The sequence below is a fragment of the Pelophylax lessonae genome (genome assembly GCF_965119305.1).
Source record: "Pelophylax lessonae genome assembly, chromosome: 7".
Taxonomy (NCBI): Eukaryota; Metazoa; Chordata; class Amphibia; order Anura; family Ranidae; genus Pelophylax; species Pelophylax lessonae.
This window is the reverse complement of record NC_138774.1, coordinates 225,004,022-225,016,603: the sequence shown is the minus strand read 5'-3', so window position 1 is coordinate 225,016,603 and position 12,582 is coordinate 225,004,022. Positions and strand designations below refer to the sequence as shown.

The 12,582-nt window shown below is 47.4% G+C and overlaps 1 protein-coding gene across 1 annotated transcript in view; it reads right to left on the bottom strand.

Moving 5' to 3' along the window:
- The window catches only part of LOC309559402 (G-protein coupled receptor 83-like), a 119,881-nt gene that overhangs the window by 38,126 nt on the left and 69,173 nt on the right, over positions 1-12,582 (bottom strand). The window lies entirely within an intron of this gene.

The following is a 12,582-nucleotide window of genomic DNA, read 5'->3' as shown; positions in this document are numbered from 1 at the left end:
CGTGGTGCGAATCTTTAGGATTTCCTCCACGTACCTATTCGGTGTCTCGAATATTGGCCTTTTTGCAACAAGGGGTTGAGCAGAAGCTAGCCTTGAGCACCATCAAGGGTCAAGTTTCAGCATTAGCAATCTTCTTTCAGAAACCTTTAGCTACCAAATCCTTGGTGCGGAATTTCATCCAGGGGGTGCGGCACCTGGCTCCTCCAGTCCGCGCGCCCTTACCGCCCTGGGATCTTAATTTGGTTTTGTCGGTTCTACAGAAACCTCCCTTTGAAAACATCAGGGAGATTCCCTTGCTTACTTTATCCCAGAAGGTGGTCTTCTTGGTGGCTATTACTTCTGCTCGCAGGGTGTCAGAACTGGCTGCATTATCATGCCAGTCTCCATACCTAGTCATTCATAGGGATAAGGTAGTACTTCATCCTAAGCCATCTTTTCTTCCTAAGGTGGTTTCAGATTTTCATCTGAATGAAGATATTGTACTACCTTCCTTGTGTCCTCAGCCCAAGCATCATCGGGAACATGCGTTGCATTCCTTGGATGTGGTTCGGGCAATCAGGGTATACCTGAAAGCTACGGAATCATTCCGTAAGACGGATTCACTTTTTGTGATCACGGATGGCCCCAGAAAGGGTTTGCCTGCATCTGCCGCGACCATTGCCAAATGGATTAGACAAACGGTGGTACAGGCTTATTCTATTAAGGGTCAGAGTCCTCCGTTCCCTGTTAGGGCGCACTCCACTCGAGCGCTCAGTACTTCCTGGGCCTTTCGCCATCAGGCGTCAGTGGTCCAGGTATGTAAGGCGGCCACTTGGTCGTCGGTACATACCTTTACTAAATTCTATAAAATTGATGTGACGGCATCGGCGGATGCCTCATTTGGCCGCAAGGTTTTGCAGGCTGCAATTTGAGGAGACCGGTGGTCTACCTCGAGGGTTTTTTTCTGTTTGAAAAATTTTTTTGTTGAGTCTCATCATTAAGGATGAGCATTGTAAACTTCTAGTTGGCACCGGTTGGGCCTTCTAGATTGGGATTTGATTTCCATTTTCCCACCCCTCAGTCGTGATACTGCTCTGGGACGTCCCGAAGGTGGTGTATCACCGAGGACTACGTCTGTCGATGAGCGCTAGAGAAAAATGGATTTTTGTAAAATCTTACCGTAAAATCCTTTTCTCTTAGCTCATCGACAGACGTAGTCCCCGCCCCTCTGTTTTGGAGTTGGGTTGGGTTAAATTCTCTAAGCACTGCTTTTTCACATAACTGATTTGCTGAGGCAGAGAGAGAGAGGATATACCCTCTGGGACTGCCCCTAGGGTGTGGCCAGAGCTTTTTAATTTCCTGTCTAGTCCTGCTCCTGCGGAGGTAACATAACCCGAAGGTGGTGTATCACCGAGGACTACGTCTGTCGATGAGCTAAGAGAAAAGGATTTTACGGTAAGATTTTACAAAAATCCATTTATTATATCTTTTCATGTGACAACACTGAAGAAATTACACTTTGGTACAATGTAATGTAGTGAGTGTACAGCTTGTATAACAGTGAAAATGTGCTGTCCCCTCAAAATACCTCAACACACATCCATTAATGTCCAAACCGCTTGCAATAAAATTGAGTGAGTACACCCTAAGTGACAATGTCCAGATTGGGCCCAATTAGCCATTTTTCCTCCCCAGTGTCCTGTGACTCGTTAGTGTTACAAGGTCTCAGGTGTGAATGGGGAGCAGGTGTGTTAAATTTGGTGTTATAACTCTCACTCTCTGATACTGGTCACTGGAAGTTCAACATGGCACCTCATGGCAAAAAACTCTGAGGATCTGAAAAAAAATAAAAAAATGTTTCTCTACATAAAGATGGCCTAGGCTATAAGAAGATTGCCAAGACCCTGAAACTGAGCTGCAGCATGGTGGCCAAGACCATACAGCTGTTTAACAGGACAGGTTCCACTCAGAACAGGCCTCCCATGGTCGACCAAAGAAGTTGGGTACACATGCTCCGCTTCATTTCCAGAGGTTGTCTTTGTAAAATAGATGTATGAGTGCTGCCAGCATTGCTACAGAGGTTGAAGGCTTGGGGGGGGTGGTCAGCCTGTCAGTGCTCAGACCATACACTGCATCAAATTGGTCTGTCTGGCATGCCTGTCATCCCAGAAGGAAGCCTCTTCTAAAGATGATGCACAAGGAAGCCTGCAAACAGTTTGCTGAAGACAAGCAGACTAAGGACATGGATTACTGGGACCATGTCCTGTGGTCTGATGAGACCAAGATAAACTTGGTTGGTCCAGATGGTGTCAAGCATGTGTGGCAGCAACCAGGTGAGGGGTAAAAAGACAAGTGTGTCTTACCTACAGTCAAGCATGGTGGAGTGTCATTGTCTGGGGCTGCATGAGTTCTGCCGGCACTGCGGAGCTACAGTTCATTGAGTGAACTATGAATGCCAACATGTACTGTGACATACTGAAGCAGAGCATGATCCCCTCCCTTCGGAGATTGGGCGACAGGGCAGTATTCCAACATAACGACCCCAAACACACCTCCAAGATGACCACTGCCTTGCTAAAGAAGCTGAGGGTAAAGGTGATGGATTGGCCAAGCATGTCTCCACACCTAAACCCTATTGAGTATCTGTGGAGCATCCTCAAACAGAAGGTGGAGGAGTGCAAGGTCTCTAACATCCACCAGCTCAGTGATGTCATCATGGAGGAGTGGAAGAGGACTCCAGTGGCAACCTGTGAAGCTCTGGTGAACTCCATGCCCAAGAGGGTTAAGGCACTGCTGGAAAATGGTGCCAACACAAAATATTGACACTTTGGGCCCAATTTGGACATTGTCACTTAGGGGTGTACTCACTTTTGTTGCCATCGGTTTAAACAATAATGGCTGTGTGCTGAGGTATTTTGAAGGGACAGCACATTTACACTGTTATACAAACTGTACACACTACTTTACATTGTAGCAAAGTATAATTTCTTCAGCGTTGTCTATATGTATATATATAATACATACATACACTGCTCAAAAGAATTAAAGGAACATTTTTAATCAGAGTATAGCATCAATCAATCAATTAAACTCCTGGGATATTTATCTGGTCAGTTAAGTGGCAGAGAAGGTTGTTAATCAGTTTCAGCTGCTTTGGTGTTAATGAAATTACCAGGTGCACTAGATGGGCAACAATGAGACGACCTCCAAAACAGGAATGGTTTTACAGGTGGAGACCACTGACGTTTTTTTTCCCTACTCATCTTTTTGACTGTTTTTCACTATCTTTGCATTTGGCTACGGTCAGTGTGACTATTGGTAGCATGAGGCGATACCTGGACCCTATAGAGGTTGCACAGGCAGTCCAACTCCTGCAGGATGGCACATCAATACATGCTATTTCCAGAAGGTTTGCTGTGTCTCCCAGCACATTTTTAAGAGCATGGAGGTGATTCCAGGAGACAGGCAGTTACTCTAGGAGAGCTGGACAGGGTCGTAGATAGTCCTTAACCCATCAGCAGGACCGGTATCTGTTCCTTTGCACAAGGAGGAACAGGATGAGCACTGCCAGAGCCCTACAAAATGACCTCCAGCAGCCCACTGGTGTGAATGTCTCTGACCAAACAATCAGAAACAGACTTCATGAGGGGGGCCTGAGAGCCCAACGTCCTCTAGCGGGCCCTGTGCTCACTGCCCAGCACCGTGGAGCTCCATTAGCATTTGCCATTGAACACAAGAATTGGCAGGTCTGCCACTGGCGCCCTCTGCTTTTTACAGATGAGAGCAGGATTACTCCCAGACCATGTAACAGGTGTGAAAGGGTCTGGAGAAGTCGTGGAAAAAGTTATGCAGTTTTAACATCATTCAGCATGACCGGTTTGAAGGTGGGTCAGTGATGGTCTAGAGAGGTATATCCATGGAGGGGCGTACAGACCTCTACAGGCTAGACAATGGCACCCTGACTGCCATTAGGTATCAGGATGAAATCCTTGGACCCATTGTCAGACCCTACGCTGGTGCAGTGGGTCCTGGGTTTCTCCTGGAGCATGACAATGCCCGGCCTCATGTGGCGAGAGTATACAGCCAGTACCTGGAGGATGAAGGAATTGATACCATTGAATGGCCCCCCCCCCACTCTCGCCTGACCTAAATCCAATAGAACACCTCTGGGACATTAAGTTTTGGTCCATCCGACACCGCCAGGTTGCACCTCAATCTGTTCAGGAGCTCAGTGATGCCCTGGTCCTGATCTGGGAGGAAATACCCCAGGACACCATCCAAGGTCTCTATAGGAGCGTGCCTTGATGTTGTCAAGCATGGATACATGTACGCGAGGGCCATATAAACTACTGAGTGCCATTTTGAGTTGCTGCAATGAAATTTCAGCAAAATGGACTAGCCAGCTGCATCATTTTTTCACTTTGATTTTCGGGGTGTCTTTGAATTCAGCCCTCTTTAGGTTGTAGAGTTTTCATTTCCATCAAACAATGTGGCATCTTTTTGTTCCTAACACATTGCCCAGTCCATATCAATATAGATATTCAGCATGATATTTTTCCCCATTGAGATCTGATGCGTTTTCAAAGTATTCCCTTATTTTTTTGAGCAGTGTGTATCTTTAACACACAATTTTTTATCTTGAGTATAGTACTAGTTGCGCTGAGGTTGTTTTGGTTTATTTTACTTCTATTTTTTTCTATTCTGGGTGGGGACCTCTAAGTGAAAGTGAAACTGCAGAAGATAATGATCAGGTGTGTTTGGGGCAGGGCTGTGTGTTTTTTTTTTTTTTTTTTTGTGCTTTTATGTTTATGGTCCCAAAGGAAAAGGTGGGGGTGGGAATTGTCAACTCCTATTGAATGTTAATATAATGGGATGCCCAGCATACTCCTATAGGTGTGATGGTCAGGGCCCCGCAAATTTGTGGTCCTATAGTATATTTCATATAAATTTGTGGATTTTATTAGTGAGGCAAATTCTATGTTTAAACTTTGAAACATATGTCTGGTTTGTAACTGTATAAATAGAAGAATTCACCATGAGAAAAGAAAGTACAAACGACTTATCCCGCATCGATATTATTTTCTAAGAATACTTCAAATGCATTGTCGGCGTTTACGTTTCTGAAATCCACGAGTAATTTTCTGCCATTATCTGTACATAAAAGTCAGACCTGTCTGTATGCATTGTACTTAAGTAGCTCGATGTCTGGGGACATCACTTTACTGTACAAGTGGTCAGTACACACAATGATTACAAAACTTTGTCTAAAACTTTTTTTTTCTGAAAGTTTTTATACATTGTGGAAACATTAGTGCTGTCTCTGTCACTGCTGGGGTGATTCATCCAGGCTAATTATATTGGAGACGAGGGATGCACCGATAATGATACCGATATTGGTGCCGATACCAAGCATTCGCCCCAAATGCTTCCTATACCAAAACCAATACTTTGCAGTGCAATTTGCGTCAATACAAAATTAATGGGAGCAAATTGCACTGCAAAGAATCGCATGCAATTTGAACAGGAATGCGGTGGCATCCCAGTCTGAATTGCATACAATTTCCCCTACCGCCCCTGTGTGGGTGTGTATAGAGAGGGAAAAGCGCCATCTAGTGGGCAGTTTAAAAAATGCCAGTACATATCCGGCCACATGCAAAATAATCTAAATAGGTGTCTCGGTCTGCCAGTGATGGCAAATCAGGACCGCTGGAGGTGCTCACAGGGCTGGGGGCGGTCCACCCCCAAGCTGACATCACTTCTGCCCTATATCCACGGGGTCCCGGAACATCTCTTCCAGCAAAGCGAGCACCTCCAGCAGCCCTGATTTGCTATCATCGCCTGACTAGGACACCTATGTAGATTATTTTGCATGTGGCCAGATATGTAATGTGAGATCTAACATTTTTTAAACTGCCCACTAGATGGCCCTTTTTCCTTTTTTATACACAAACACAGACGAGTGTTGGTGAAAATTGCATGCAATTCGGTCAGGAATTACGCTGCATTCCTGTTCAAATCGCATGGGGTTCTTTGCAGTGCGATTTGCACCTATTAATTTTGTATTGATGCAAATCGCAAGCAAAGTATTGAATTTGGTTTCTGTAACATTTGGGCGAGTACCGATACTTGATATCGGCACCGATATCGGTATTAGTATCGGTGCATCCCTAGTCTCCAATATAATTAGCCTGGGTGAATCACCCCAGCAGGAGCAGTGGGGAAAATCGCATGCGATTTGGACAGGAATTGACACAGCATTCCTGTTCAAATTACATGCGATTCTGTGCGGCGCGATGTGCGCCAATTTTTTTGTATTGATGCAAATCGTAAAGTATTGGTACTCAGTATCGGTGAGTACTTAACCAAAAATATCGGTACTCGTACTCGCCAATAAAAAATATGATATCTGTGCAACCCTACTAGGGACCATTTTCACCATGCCACCATTCTTTTCACTCCAGAAGGATGGAGCCCTCTTTGTTCAGGCATTATCCAGGGTCACTATCTACTCTCTGGACTGAGATGGCGGCTCAGAGATGACACAATCCTATAAATCCTGGTGGCTGTGCAAATCTTGGCTGTGTTTGCTAATGTCTGAAGCAGAGCAGTCCCTGCTCTTGCCTTTCACCTGATTTGCTACAAAGTTGACCACTAGGGGAGAGGAGACCGAAGAAAGGCTTCCTCCTGCCTAGGCAAAGTCACTGACTGGAGCTTAAGGATGGCTTTTAAATGAAAAATTTAGCTTTCTCTTCCGTTCATTGACAGACACAGCTCCATAGTCTTCACCATAGGGTTATGCTGCTCTCTACAGGAGTAGGACTAGGCAAACAACACAAAAGCTTGGCTACGCCCTGTGGGCCATCCTTAGCTAGCATAACCCCCCCTCTCTGCTTAGAGATAGTCAGTTTTTGTTTAGCTAGTTCAGCAGTAGGACCTTGTTTCCCTACTGGGCCCTAGATCCTGGCTTTTTTTTTTGCTGTTTGTTTTTGGATTCTGTTTTTTCCCTGTGGAGATCTTCTAGCAACTTGCGGGCTGAGAGACGGGCTGGACTATTGCAGTTTCAGTGGTCCCCTCAGCCCAGCCAGTGAGCGCGTGCAGACCGTAGCTCTGCGCTCGGTCAGCCGCGACATAGTTCCACTGGACAGGGGCTGGCCCGCTAGTTAAACATCTTTCATAGACACATACAACCAGGTCTCGGCCTGAGTTGCAACGTTCTTTCTGGCCGACAGCTTCACCACTTTGATGGCGAGGAGGTATCTGTCTTGGGAGTGTTACATGCTTCTTTGGATCGATAAGGGCCCCCTCCTCTCCTTTCCTGGTTTCTGTGTGGGGCGCAGGTACTCCCTGGGGTGGTTGGTCCCTCCGGGGTTCTCTTATCCCCCCCCCTCCTTGGGTGGCATTGAGCTGGCTTTTCTGCCCGTGCTCATGGTGGGGGGGTGGCTGGTGCCCAGGTTGTGGGTGCCCCTGGCCTTGGTGCCTGCAGGTGCACTGCCCCCCTGTCGCCATCAGTGGGCCTTCTATGGGGTGGGTGGCCTTTTTGGGTCCCCTTGGGACAGCTGGTGGACCTGGGGGGGCAGATGGCTCAGTATCCACGGGTCTGAGTACCACGCGGTCAGGCACACCATAAATGTAGGCCAGGGCTTTGCGGTCTACTAGCTGGACCTTCTCTGGCGCAGCCCCAGTTGTGGCAGTTAAGGCCACCATTGTACCCCGGGACACTCGTCTCTCCTACTCTCCCTGGCTGGTCGCAGGTCCCCGAAAATTTAGGCAGCGGCTTTGTGGGGGTTGTCTGTGGGTCTTCCCGCATTAGCGGCAGGTGGCCCCCTTGAGGGGAGGTCCGTTTGTGGCCTCCTATGTGAGCCTCCTTGGGGGGACCCCCTTGTGGGGTTCTCTCGTTGGCCCCCCTTTTTGTGGGCCTCAGTCGTTGCCCGCCGTAGGGGGCTTGAGACGCCGACCCCCTCATCAGATCCTGCATCTAGTTTGGTCGCTGAGGATGGGACCACCCTATGGGGTCTGAGTCCATGCTTCCCTGAACCATCAGACAGTGAGGATGATTCCCCCATAGCTGCTGCGTCACACAAAAGAGGCGCTGGTAGATGCATTGATTGCATCAGTGCAGGAGTCATTTATGTTGGAGGATGCAGCTAAGACTGCTGCGGCCATATCTGTTCCATTAGTCACCCATAAATCGTCCCGTGTGGGTATGGTTTTCTCTTATCCAGCTTATTTTGACAATTGTGTCTATAAGTGCTGGGTGCTTCTAATACGACCCTTGATGGTCCCAGGATGCTTTGCTGTCCTGTATCCCTTGATAGATTCTGAAGCAGTGAACGCTCCCACCGGCGATGGGTGCCCCTATTTTCCAGGGTGACTAAGGCAACCATGTTTCCGTTGGTAGAATCTCCAGCTTTTAGGACTCCGACTGACAGGCAGGCAGAATTTCTAAGGGTTGTTACATGTTTACCATGGCTGGTGCCCTATTAGAGCATTTTTTATGGCCTCCGTTCAGGTGTCTCAGACAAGGACGGGGTGGGCAACGCTTTTGCGTCTGCTCGTGAGCCTATGGCGAACTGGCAGACCGGTTGGTCCAGGGTCTGCAGTTCGTCTGTGATGCATCTTTGGATCCAGTTCCTGTGAGTCTCGGCAGTGGTGCTGAGGTGTATTTTGTGGCTGAAGTGTTGGTCTGCGGATCACACCTCCTAGAAGGATCTGACTGAATTGCCTTTTCAGGGTGAGCACCTGTTCAAGGCTACCATGGATGATTTTAGCCCACGAGAGGTTTTTCATCCCTCAGGGACTTCAGAAAAAGATTGCAAGCCCTTCAGTGCCTCTTCAAGAGGTTTCTAGTGGCCTTGGTCTAGCAATCCGTGAGCAAGCTTCTCCAGACCTGCTGCCAAGACCCGTTCGGCATGACGGTTTTCCCCCATTCATGTTTGGGGTGGGGGGATGTCTTCGCTGTTTCAGGGCTGTGGACCTCCCGAGGTCAGTGACCAGTGGGTCCACGAGGTGATTGTATCCGGTTCCAAGATGGAATTCCGTTTCTTCTCCTCCAGAAAAGGTTCTTTACTTCCAATCTGCACCTTTGGTCTAGCCTCTGCTCCTCGGTTCCTCACAAAAGTGTTAACCCTGGTCTTCACGTTGCTGCATCAGAAGAGAAGTGCTGTGCTGGGATACCTGGACGACCTCCTCTTGCGAGCAGAGTATGCTCTGATGGCCGATGTGGAAATTACTTTCCAGACTTTGCGGGAGATCAGGTGGCTTCTGAATTTCAGAAGTCTGTCCTGGTTCCGACCAGGAGATTTGAATCTTTCGGGCTGACTCTGGATTCAGCTCTAGCCAGAGTGTTCCTTCCTCTGGGAAAGTTGCAGAAGTTGCATTCTGCAATTCAACTGTTAGCCCACAAGTGGCGTCCCTTTGGGCGTGTATGCGAGTGTTGGGGCCTGATGGTGCCCACCTTTAAAGCGGTTTCATCTGCACAGTTCTACACGAGACTCCTTCAAAAGGAGATTCTGGTCAAATGGGGCAAGTGTCCTAAGTCACTGGACAATGTGATTTGTCTGAGTCGGGCGACAAAATGTTCTCTAGTCTAGTGGCTGCACCACCCAGCCTTGCTACAGGGAAAGTCCTTTCTCCCCTTGTACTGGATAGTGGACACAACAGATGCCAGCCAGTCCAGGTGGGTAGGGGTCCTGGGGCTAAACTCGACCTAGGGCTGTTGGACGCTAGAAGAGTCCAGATTGCCCGTCGATGTGTTGGAACTTCGAGAGAAAAGGCTTTGCCTGGATCATTGGGCGGATCGGCTCCAGGGGCTCCCAGTGCGGATTCAGTCAGACAACGCCACGGCCTTGGCTTTGTGAATCACCAGGGCTACACAAGGAGTGGGTTAGCAGCCCTGGAGGTGTCAAGCATTCTCCGGGGGGCAGAGTGTTCTTGCCCTCTCCGCCGTGCACTTTTCCAGCGTGGAAAATTGGCAGGCGGATTACCTCAGTCGTTCGGCGTTGGACCAGGGAGAATGGTCCCTTCATCCAGATGTGTTTCATCAGATATGTCTGCAGTGGGTAACCCCCAGGGTGGCTCTGTTGGTGTCCCGGCTCCACAGAAAGGTGCTGAGGTTCGTAGCCAGGTCACAAGATCCTCTTGCAGACACCACGGATGCTCTGGTGGCTCCATGTAGCCAGTATTGAAACTGTCTATTTCTACTATGTTACCTTATCTAAATAATATTTTACCTCAATTCAGCATCCTCAAAGACTGCTCACGGGGAATGCCATGCACAACACGTTATGTTACAATCAGGTTGGTACAACACTCAGCTTTATTTCCTCTTTTCGGCTCTTTAAAGAGTTACAATCCAGGATATACATTTCAGGATATCCTATGACATGGGGGGGGGGTGTCACCTATCTATGATATTCCTAAATATGGACACATTCAACTTATTTGGGATGTGCTACTTTATCTCCCCCAAAATACACCCCCATATGTGGACGTATTATCTGAAACCCCACCTACAAATGTACTTTCTAATTGATCACTTTCTGTTCCTAATGATGTTTACAAAACCTTGTGGTTAAACTTAAGCCAGCAACTTCTTCATTTTCTATGCAAATCTTTTCCTGAATACAAAATCTTTAAACCTTAAGGTAGTCCTCCAGACTTAATTTCATCAGCATGCTAAAATAGCTTTAGATGAATACATTTTACAGAAACTCAATACTCAAAAAGATCAATATCCCATCAGGTACCATCTGATTTACGCCTTCCTTCACTCAAGCTTCTTCGGCAACTTCTACGCTGGATCAAGGGTGAAGAGATTGCAGTCATTCTGGTGGCTCTGAACTGGCCTTGCCGGTTTTGTTACGCCGACCTCTTGTGACTGGTTGCCAACGTCCCCTGGAGGCTTCCTCTCAATGACTATCTGTTGTCTCAAGGGCCGATCTTCCATCCTGTTTTACAGTTGCTGGCTTTGATGGCCTGGCTGTTGAGAGTCTGGAGTTAAAGGACAGAGGCATGTCTGGCTCTGTGATTCCAACCATGTTGAAGGCGAGGAAATCTACATCTTGAAAGCTTTATCATCGGATGTGGAAGGCATACATTTCCTGGTGAGCGGTTCCCGGAGTCCATCCTCTTTCCTTTTCGGTGGCTCAGATTCTGGCCTTTCTTCAACAGGGTTGAATCAGGTACTGGCCTTGATCACAGTGAAAGGCCAAGTGTCTGCTTCAGCAGTCTTTTTTCAAAGACCTTTGGCTTCCCATTCATTGGAGTGTAAATACCTTCAGGGGGTTCATAATTTTACTCCGCCTGCAGGTTCCCCTCTGTCACCATGGAATTTGAACTGATTCTGTCGGTTCTTCAAAATCTCCCTATGAAAACATACGGTAGATCCCTTTCCTTACGCTGTCACAAAAGGTGGCTTTTTGGTGGCTATCACCTCTGCTCACAGGGTGTTGGAGTTGGCGGCTGTGTCTTGTTGTTTTTTCAATCTTGTAGTTCACTCAGATAAGGTGGTCCTGTGACCACAGCCGTCGTTCCTCCCAGGGGTTGTCTCGGATTTCCATTTGAATGAGGACTTTTTTGCTGTCGTCCTTGTGTCCCAGGCAGGCTCATCCCAGGGTATTTACTTTTTATACTCTGAATGATGTTCGAGCTATTTGGCAAACTTTGTGATTACGGATGGGCCACGGAAGGGGATTCCTGCTTCCTCTGCTACCTTTTCTAGATGGATCACACAGATGGTGACCCAGGCTTATTTGCTTACGGGTCGGGTTCCCCCCTTTCCATGTGATGGCACATTCTACTCGGGCGCTTAATGCTTCTTGGGCCTTCTGTCATCAGGCGTCAGTGGCGAAGGTGTGCAAGGCGGACAGTTAGTCTTCAGTACGTACTTTTTCGAAGTTTTACAACAAGGATGTTTTGGCATCTGTGGTTGCCTCCTTTGGCCACACAGTTTTTGTGGGCTGCGATTTAGAGGGTCTGTTTTTCCCTCTTGAGAGTGTATTCCAGCTTGGGCTCCTGTTCTAGTTGAGCTACTATTACCTGGATTGGCTTGTGTTTATTTAGCCTTGGGTTTGTTATTCATGCCCCTCATGTTCGGCACTGCTTTGGGATGTCCCTATGGTGAAGAATATGGAACTGTGTCTGCCAATGAACAGAAAAGAAAATAGGATTTTTGTACTCACCGTAAAATCCTTTTCTCTGAGTTTGACAGACACAGCACCCACCCCTCTAAGGATTTTTTACGCTTCTGTTACCGCTTGTTACAAAACTGAGTATCTCTAAGCAGAAAGGGGGATTATGTCAGCTGAGGACGGTCCACAGGGCATAGCCAAGCTTTTGTGTTGTCTGCCTAGTCCTACTCCTGTAGAGGGCAGCATAACCCTATGGTGAAGAATATGGAGCTGTGTCTGTCAATGAACTCAGAGAAAAGGATTTTACGGTGAGTAAAAAAATCCTATTTTTCTGAAAAATTATGCTGTTACTGTCTATTGTAACATGTCAGGAATTTATTCATGCAGACTTACGTTACTGACAGGTCCACGTTTACGAGGTAATAATTACATTCCCCAATACACAGGTGACCATATGATATACAATCAATAAAAT